Source organism: Ranitomeya variabilis, chromosome 3 (assembly GCF_051348905.1).
Source record: "Ranitomeya variabilis isolate aRanVar5 chromosome 3, aRanVar5.hap1, whole genome shotgun sequence".
In the NCBI taxonomy this organism is placed as follows: domain Eukaryota; kingdom Metazoa; phylum Chordata; class Amphibia; order Anura; family Dendrobatidae; genus Ranitomeya; species Ranitomeya variabilis.
The window spans coordinates 31,538,829-31,548,382 of record NC_135234.1 but is presented as its reverse complement, the minus strand read 5'-3'; the positions used below and the strand labels follow the sequence as shown (position 1 = coordinate 31,548,382).

Sequence of the window (9,554 nt, the reverse complement as noted above, 5' to 3'; positions counted from 1 at the left end):
AACTGTATGGGAATATATGAGGAGACAGTATGGAGTTCAAGGGGGGCAAATATGTGAAGAGCTAATATGTGGGAGGGGGGAAATGTTTGAGTAGATTATTGAGGGGAACAGGGTGTGGAGACATTATGGGGGACAAAGTGTGAAGGGGCACAGAATAGAGACTGGATATTGTGGAGGGCAGTATAGAAAGGAGACAGCATGGTGGTACGATGTGAGGGCAAATCAAGGAGATGACAGTATGCCAAAGCGGGGGGGGGGGGGGGGGGGGGACATTTCGTATTCACATTGTGGTGGCAAAGTATAGCTTTTAGCCTTTCTTATACTGAGGAGGGGAGTCTAAGATTCATGTAAATACACTATAATTTGTTATATACACAACTTTTGATCTCTTTTTGGTTGCATTTATGTTTTATATTTTGAGCATTAGTCCAAGATTCCTGTTAAAATATTCTTGCTGGTGCCTGATTGAGAGGCTCTGACGGTTGTGGAGCACCGAACCAACAGACTGAAATTAATTCTGCTCAATATTAATATTAACATGTGAGTTATACAATTTGCAAACCTGGTGGATGAAATAAATGATCAAATCAACGCCGTACGCAAGTAATGAACTTGGACATAGACAGATGGTACTAGATACAAGTTTGTCCAGAGAGAATAAATGGGATAACGGTGTTGAAATGATGTAATACCAGGTTAGAGTGGGTTAGAGTATTATTATTATTATTATTATTATTATTATTATTATTAGAGTGGACCAAGAAGAGAAAATTGGTAAAAAATTGTATATGAGACAGTACCGTCAGAGTCCACAAGGTGGAGCTGTTTGAAAAAAAAAGAGGAACCGCAGGCTACAAAGTGAATCCAATGAAGACACCCACAATTAATGAGACACTATGTACAAAAACAATTGTAGGAAAGATGCTCTTATTGGTAAGGGATAGAGTGTCCAAAAAAAAAATATATGAAATAATAATTACTTGTATATACGGAGAAGCACAGATATATAACATATAATGGGATCAATCCGGCAGGATGCTGCTGAATGTAGTGTTTGGCAAACGACAAGAGAAATTCTATAGACAGGGTCAAACAAATACAGAATGCACCCATATGTACATGTAGGGTCTGTGCAAGGGGTAATATTGATAGTGAACAGCTTTGTAAGAAAAAATATGATGACTGGGATACAAAAAAAAATCATACATCAGTTAATGGCATTTAAATGGACAACATAATAAAAGAGTAATACCTGGTGTGTGGCGCCGTATAGACGAAAACAATACCCGGCGCTCAAAAATAAACATTTAGAAAAAATAAATAAAAAAGTGAACACATAAAATAGACTTTAAAAAGGTGCAAATTAAAAGGAGAATAAGGTGCAAATTAAAAAAACAGGAAAAAAAAATAATCAAAGGCCTTTATGTAAATTACATGATCTTGTCAATTCCATATATGAACACCAGGTGGCAGCATCGTACTTGGATTTTCAGGGATTCTCCCAGATTATAGGATTATATTATAACCCCAGAAATTGCCTATTAATCAGTATGATAAATGGCACCAGGTAATCGGGGGCTTATTTGGCATCGCCGCATGCGATATATCGAAATAGAAAATTATATCATTTATTCTGAAAACATCATAAAAAGGAAAAAAAATATCTAAATTGCTTTCGCTGCACTTCTCCCCAAAAATACAACTAAAAACTTGTCGTCACACCGCTTCATCGACTGAAAAAAATAAAAATGGGCTTCGAAAAATGGCGACAAAAATAAATAAATAAAATTAAAGATAATAATAATAAATAGGATAATAATAAAAATAATAAAAATAATAATAATAAAAAAATCAATCTATGAAAAAAATAGTAAAATCCTGGCTCGTGAGAGAAAGGGAGGAAAAAGAAAGTGTGGAAATTAAAATGTCCCGGTCGTGGAAGGGTTAATCGATGATAATAAACTGAGTTTCTTGTAATGATTGTCTCTTCCAGTACGGATTCTATGGCATGGCTTCATATGGTTCAGGGCTCTCACTGTTACAGCTGAGACTTGTAGTTCCACAGCAGAAATGACAGCTTTGCCTGTGGGTCATCAGTGTGTTGCATACCTTACAGACAGGATGGGGTTAATAGAGGCAGGGTGACGTCACCAGCGGCCGCAGAACTTGAAGAACTCGCTGAGCTGTGCGACCGTACCAAGTGCTGAGCGGGGGGAAGCGGAGGACCTGCCTTTTCTATCCTGATGAGTGATATGTTTATTATTGTGGGGTATTAGGAGTCGCTTTGTTATAGAGATACATTGTAGAGTAGAAATGAACAGCGGAAGAGCACAGGGGTGTGACCAGGAGGGAGAGAGAGCTGGGTGTGGAGTGCGCAGCTCCCCCCTGGCGGGAGTGGTCGGGCCCGTCCTGTACTGTCTGTCACACCGGTGGTGCCGCATCTCAGCACCTTGTGCCCGGGAGAGGAGCCGGAGGGAGGAGACAGGTGAGCACCGACCCGGGAGAGCTCACTACGGGGAGGGGGGACGGGGACATTACAGGTGTGCGACCCCCGCAATCACTGGCTGCATCCCCCTGCACTGCTACATGGTACATCCCGGGTATATGGGCGAAATAATGAGACCCCCACACATCTGTATCCCCCCAATAGTGACCTCACATCTGTGTATTATCTCCTCTATAGTGATCTCTACATCTGTGTATTATCCCCTCTATAGTGATCTCTACATCTGTGTATTATCTCCTCTATAGTGATCTCTACATCTGTGTATTATCCCCTCTATAGTGATCTCTACATCTGTGTATTATCCCCTCTATAGTGATCTCTACATCTGTGTATTATCTCCTCTATAGTGATCTCTACATCTGTGTATTATCCCCTCTATAGTGATCTCTACATCTGTGTATTATCCCCTCTATAGTGATCTCTACATCTGTGTATTATCTCCTCTATAGAGATCTCTACATCTGTGTATTATCCCTCTATAGTGATCTCTACACCTGTGTATTATCCCCTCTATAGTGATCTCTACATCTGTGTATTATCTCCTCTATAGTGATCTCTACATCTGTGTATTATCTCCTCTATAGTGATCTCTACATCTGTGTATTATCTCCTCTATAGTGATCTCTACATCTGTGTATTATCTCCTCTATAGTGATCTCTACATCTGTGTATTATCTCCTCTATAGTGATCTCTACATCTGTGTATTATCTCCTCTATAGTGATCTCTACATCTGTGTATTATCCCCTCTATAGTGATCTCTACATCTGTGTATTATCCCCTCTATAGTGATCTCTACATCTGTGTATTATCCCCTCTATAGTGATCTCTACATCTGTGTATTATCTCCTCTATAGTGATCTCTACATCTGTGTATTATCCCCTCTATAGTGATCTCTACATCTGTGTATTATCCCCTCTATAGTGATCTCTACATCTGTGTATTATCTCCTCTATAGTGATCTCACATCTGTGTATTATCTCCTCTATAGTGATCTCTACATCTGTGTATTATCTCCTCTATAGTGATCTCACATCTGTGTATTATCTCCTCTATAGTGATCTCTACATCTGTGTATTATCCCCTCTATAGTGATCTCTACATCTGTGTATTATCCCCTCTATAGTGATCTCTACATCTGTGTATTATCCCCTCTATAGTGATCTCTACATCTGTGTATTATCCTCTCTATAGTGATCTCTACATCTGTGTATTATCCCCTCTATAGAGATCTCTACATCTGTGTATTATCCCCTCTATAGTGATCTCTACATCTGTGTATTATCTCCTCTATAGAGATCTCTACATCTGTGTATTATCTCCTCTATAGAGATCTCTACATCTGTGTATTATCCCCTCTATAGTGATCTCTACATCTGTGTATTATCTCCTCTATAGAGATCTCTACATCTGTGTATTATCTCCTCTATAGTGATCTCTACATCTGTGTATTATCCCCTCTATAGTGATCTCTACATCTGTGTATTATCCCCTCTATAGTGATCTCTACATCTGTGTATTATCTCCTCTATAGAGATCTCTACATCTGTGTATTATCTCCTCTATAGTGATCTCTACATCTGTGTATTATCTCCTCTATAGTGATCTCTACATCTGTGTATTATCTCCTCTATACTGATCTCTACATCTGTGTATTATCTCCTCTATAGTGATCTCTACATCTGTGTATTATCCCCTCTATAGTGATCTCTACATCTGTGTATTATCTCCTCTATAGTGATCTCACATCTGTGTATTATCTCCTCTATAGTGATCTCTACATCTGTGTATTATCCCCTCTATAGTGATCTCTACATCTGTGTATTATCTCCTCTATAGTGATCTCTACATCTGTGTATTATCTCCTCTATAGTGATCTCTACATCTGTGTATTATCCCCTCTATAGTGATCTCTACATCTGTGTATTATCTCCTCTATAGTGATCTCTACATCTGTGTATTATCCCCTCTATAGTGATCTCTACATCTGTGTATTATCTCCTCTATAGTGATCTCTACATCTGTGTATTATCTCCTCTATAGTGATCTCTACATCTGTGTATTATCTCCTCTATAGTGATCTCTACATCTGTGTATTATCTCCTCTATAGTGATCTCTACATCTGTGTATTATCCTCTCTATAGTGATCTCTACATCTGTGTATTATCTCCTCTATAGTGATCTCTACATCTGTGTATTATCTCCTCTATAGTGATCTCTACATCTGTGTATTATCTCCTCTATAGTGATCTCTACATCTGTGTATTATCCCCTCTATAGTGATCTCACATCTGTGTATTATCTCCTCTATAGTGATCTCACATCTGTGTATTATCTCCTCTATAGTGATCTCTACATCTGTGTATTATCTCCTCTATAGAGATCTCTACATCTGTGTATTATCTCCTCTATAGTGATCTCTACATCTGTGTATTATCTCCTCTATAGTGATCTCTACATCTGTGTATTATCTCCTCTATAGTGATCTCTACATCTGTGTATTATCTCCTCTATAGTGATCTCTACATCTGTGTATTATCTCCTCTATAGTGATCTCTACATCTGTGTATTATCTCCTCTATAGTGATCTCTACATCTGTGTATTATCTCCTCTATAGTGATCTCTACATCTGTGTATTATCTCCTCTATAGAGATCTCTACATCTGTGTATTATCTCCTCTATAGTGATCTCTACATCTGTGTATTATCTCCTCTATAGTGATCTCTACATCTGTGTATTATCTCCTCTATAGTGATCTCTACATCTGTGTATTATCCCCTCTATAGTGATCTCTACACCTGTGTATTATCCCCTCTATAGTGATCTCTACATCTGTGTATTATCCCTCTATAGTGATCTCTACATCTGTGTATTATCTCCTCTATACTGATCTCTACACCTGTGTATTATCTCCTCTATAGTGATCTCTACACCTGTGTATTATCCCTCTATAGTGATCTCTACATCTGTGTATTATCTCCTCTATAGTGATCTCTACACCTGTGTATTATCCCTCTATAGTGATCTCTACATCTGTGTATTATCTCCTCTATAGTGATCTCTACAGCTGTGTATTATCTCCTCTATAGTGATCTCTACATCTGTGTATTATCTCCTCTATAGTGATCTCTACATCTGTGTATTATCTCCTCTATAGTGATCTCTACATCTGTGTATTATCCCCTCTATAGTGATCTCTACATCTGTGTATTATCCCCTCTATAGTGATCTCTACATCTGTGTATTATCTCCTCTATAGTGATCTCTACATCTGTGTATTATCCCTCTATAGAGATCTCTACATCTGTGTATTATCTCCTCTATAGTGATCTCTACATCTGTGTATTATCTCCTCTATAGTGATCTCTACATCTGTGTATTATCTCCTCTATACTGATCTCTACATCTGTGTATTATCTCCTCTATAGTGATCTCTACATCTGTGTATTATCTCCTCTATAGTGATCTCTACATCTGTGTATTATCTCCTCTATAGTGATCTCTACATCTGTGTATTATCCCCTCTATAGTGATCTCTACATCTGTGTATTATCTCCTCTATAGTGATCTCTACATCTGTGTATTATCTCCTCTATAGTGATCTCTACATCTGTGTATTATCTCCTCTATAGTGATCTCTACATCTGTGTATTATCCCCTCTATAGAGATCTCTACATCTGTGTATTATCTCCTCTATAGTGATCTCTACATCTGTGTATTATCCCCTCTATAGAGATCTCTACATCTGTGTATTATCCCCTCTATAGTGATCTCTACATCTGTGTATTATCTCCTCTATAGTGATCTCTACATCTGTGTATTATCCCCTCTATAGAGATCTCTACATCTGTGTATTATCCCCTCTATAGTGATCTCTACATCTGTGTATTATCTCCTCTATAGTGATCTCTACATCTGTGTATTATCCCCTCTATACTGATCTCTACATCTGTGTATTATCTCCTCTATACTGATCTCTACATCTGTGTATTATCCCCTCTATAGTGATCTCTACATCTGTGTATTATCTCCTCTATACTGATCTCTACATCTGTGTATTATCTCCTCTATAGTGATCTCTACATCTGTGTATTATCCCCTCTATACTGATCTCTACATCTGTGTATTATCTCCTCTATAGTGATCTCTACATCTGTGTATTATCTCCTCTATACTGATCTCTACATCTGTGTATTATCTCCTCTATAGTGATCTCTACATCTGTGTATTATCTCCTCTATAGTGATCTCTACATCTGTGTATTATCTCCTCTATAGTGATCTCTACATCTGTGTATTATCTCCTCTATAGTGATCTCTACATCTGTGTATTATCTCCTCTATAGTGATCTCTACATCTGTGTATTATCTCCTCTATAGTGATCTCTACACCTGTGTATTATCTCCTCTATAGTGATCTCTACATCTGTGTATTATCTCCTCTATAGTGATCTCTACATCTGTGTATTATCCCCTCTATAGTGATCTCTACATCTGTGTATTATCTCCTCTATAGTGATCTCTACATCTGTGTATTATCCCCTCTATAGTGATCTCACATCTGTGTATTATCTCCTCTATAGTGATCTCTACATCTGTGTATTATCTCCTCTATAGTGATCTCTACATCTGTGTATTATCTCCTCTATAGTGATCTCTACATCTGTGTATTATCTCCTCTATAGTGATCTCTACATCTGTGTATTATCCCCTCTATAGTGATCTCTACATCTGTGTATTATCTCCTCTATAGTGATCTCTACATCTGTGTATTATCTCCTCTATAGTGATCTCTACATCTGTGTATTATCTCCTCTATAGTGATCTCTACATCTGTGTATTATCTCCTCTATAGTGATCTCTACATCTGTGTATTATCCCCTCTATAGTGATCTCTACATCTGTGTATTATCCCCTCTATAGTGATCTCTACATCTGTGTATTATCCCCTCTATAGTGATCTCTACACCTGTGTATTATCCCCTCTATAGTGATCTCTACATCTGTGTATTATCTCCTCTATAGTGATCTCTACATCTGTGTATTATCTCCTCTATAGTGATCTCTACATCTGTGTATTATCTCCTCTATAGTGATCTCTACATCTGTGTATTATCTCCTCTATAGTGATCTCTACATCTGTGTATTATCTCCTCTATAGTGATCTCTACATCTGTGTATTATCTCCTCTATAGTGATCTCTACATCTGTGTATTATCTCCTCTATAGTGATCTCTACATCTGTGTATTATCCCCTCTATAGTGATCTCTACATCTGTGTATTATCTCCTCTATAGTGATCTCTACATCTGTGTATTATCTCCTCTATAGTGATCTCTACATCTGTGTATTATCCCCTCTATAGTGATCTCTACATCTGTGTATTATCTCCTCTATAGTGATCTCTACATCTGTGTATTATCTCCTCTATAGTGATCTCTACATCTGTGTATTATCTCCTCTATAGTGACCTCACATCTGTGTATTATCCCCTCTATAGTGATCTCTACATCTGTGTATTATCTCCTCTATAGTGATCTCTACATCTGTGTATTATCTCCTCTATAGTGATCTCTACATCTGTGTATTATCTCCTCTATACTGATCTCTACATCTGTGTATTATCTCCTCTATAGTGATCTCTACATCTGTGTATTATCCCCTCTATACTGATCTCTACATCTGTGTATTATCTCCTCTATAGTGATCTCTACATCTGTGTATTATCTCCTCTATAGTGATCTCTACATCTGTGTATTATCCCCTCTATAGTGATCTCTACATCTGTGTATTAACTCCTCTATAGTGATCTCTACATCTGTGTATTATCTCCTCTATAGTGATCTCTACATCTGTGTATTATCTCCTCTATAGTGATCTCTACATCTGTGTATTATCTCCTCTATAGTGATCTCTACATCTGTGTATTATCTCCTCTATAGTGATCTCTACATCTGTGTATTATCTCCTCTATAGTGATCTCTACATCTGTGTATTATCTCCTCTATAGTGATCTCTACATCTGTATCCCCCCAATAGTGACCTCACATCTGTGTATTATCTCCTCTATAGAGATCTCTACATCTGTGTATTATCTCCTCTATAGAGATCTCTACATCTGTATCCCCCCAATAGTGATCTCTACATCTGTGTATTATCTCCTCTATAGTGATCTCTACATCTGTGTATTATCCCCTCTATAGTGATCTCTACATCTGTGTATTATCCCCTCTATAGTGATCTCTACATCTGTGTATTATCTCCTCTATAGAGATCTCTACATCTGTGTATTATCTCCTCTATAGTGATCTCTACATCTGTGTATTATCTCCTCTATAGAGATCTCTACATCTGTGTATTATCCCCTCTATAGTGATCTCTACATCTGTGTATTATCCCCTCTATAGTGATCTCTACATCTGTGTATTATCTCCTCTATAGAGATCTCTACATCTGTGTATTATCTCCTCTATAGTGATCTCTACATCTGTGTATTATCTCCTCTATAGAGATCTCTACATCTGTGTATTATCTCCTCTATAGTGATCTCTACATCTGTGTATTATCCCCTCTATAGTGATCTCTACATCTGTGTATTATCTCCTCTATAGAGATCTCTACATCTGTGTATTATCTCCTCTATAGTGATCTCTACATCTGTGTATTATCTCCTCTATAGAGATCTCTACATCTGTGTATTATCCCCTCTATAGTGATCTCTACATCTGTGTATTATCCCCTCTATAGTGATCTCTACATCTGTGTATTATCTCCTCTATAGAGATCTCTACATCTGTGTATTATCTCCTCTATAGAGATCTCTACATCTGTATCCCCCCAATAGTGATCTCTACATCTGTGTATTATCTCCTCTATAGTGATCTCTACATCTGTGTATTATCCCCTCTATAGTGATCTCTACATCTGTGTATTATCCCCTCTATAGTGATCTCTACATCTGTGTATTATCTCCTCTATAGAGATCTCTACATCTGTGTATTATCTCCTCTATAGTGATCTCTAGATCTGTGTATTATCTCCTCTA

At 37.6% G+C, this 9,554-nt stretch overlaps 1 protein-coding gene across 3 annotated transcripts in view; it reads left to right on the top strand.

Moving 5' to 3' along the window:
- The first annotated feature begins 1,855 nt into the window (after window positions 1-1,855).
- The window catches only part of DOP1B (DOP1 leucine zipper like protein B), a 107,411-nt gene continuing 99,712 nt past the window's right edge, over window positions 1,856-9,554 (top strand). Inside the window, exon 1 of one of the 3 annotated variants that reach the window (XM_077293893.1) lies at window positions 1,856-2,485. The gene's annotated coding sequence lies outside the window, so the exon portion shown is untranslated. Of the gene's footprint in view, window positions 2,486-2,569; window positions 2,590-9,554 lie in introns of those variants that run through there. The other 2 variants (XM_077293895.1, XM_077293894.1) reach the window with 2 other exon arrangements.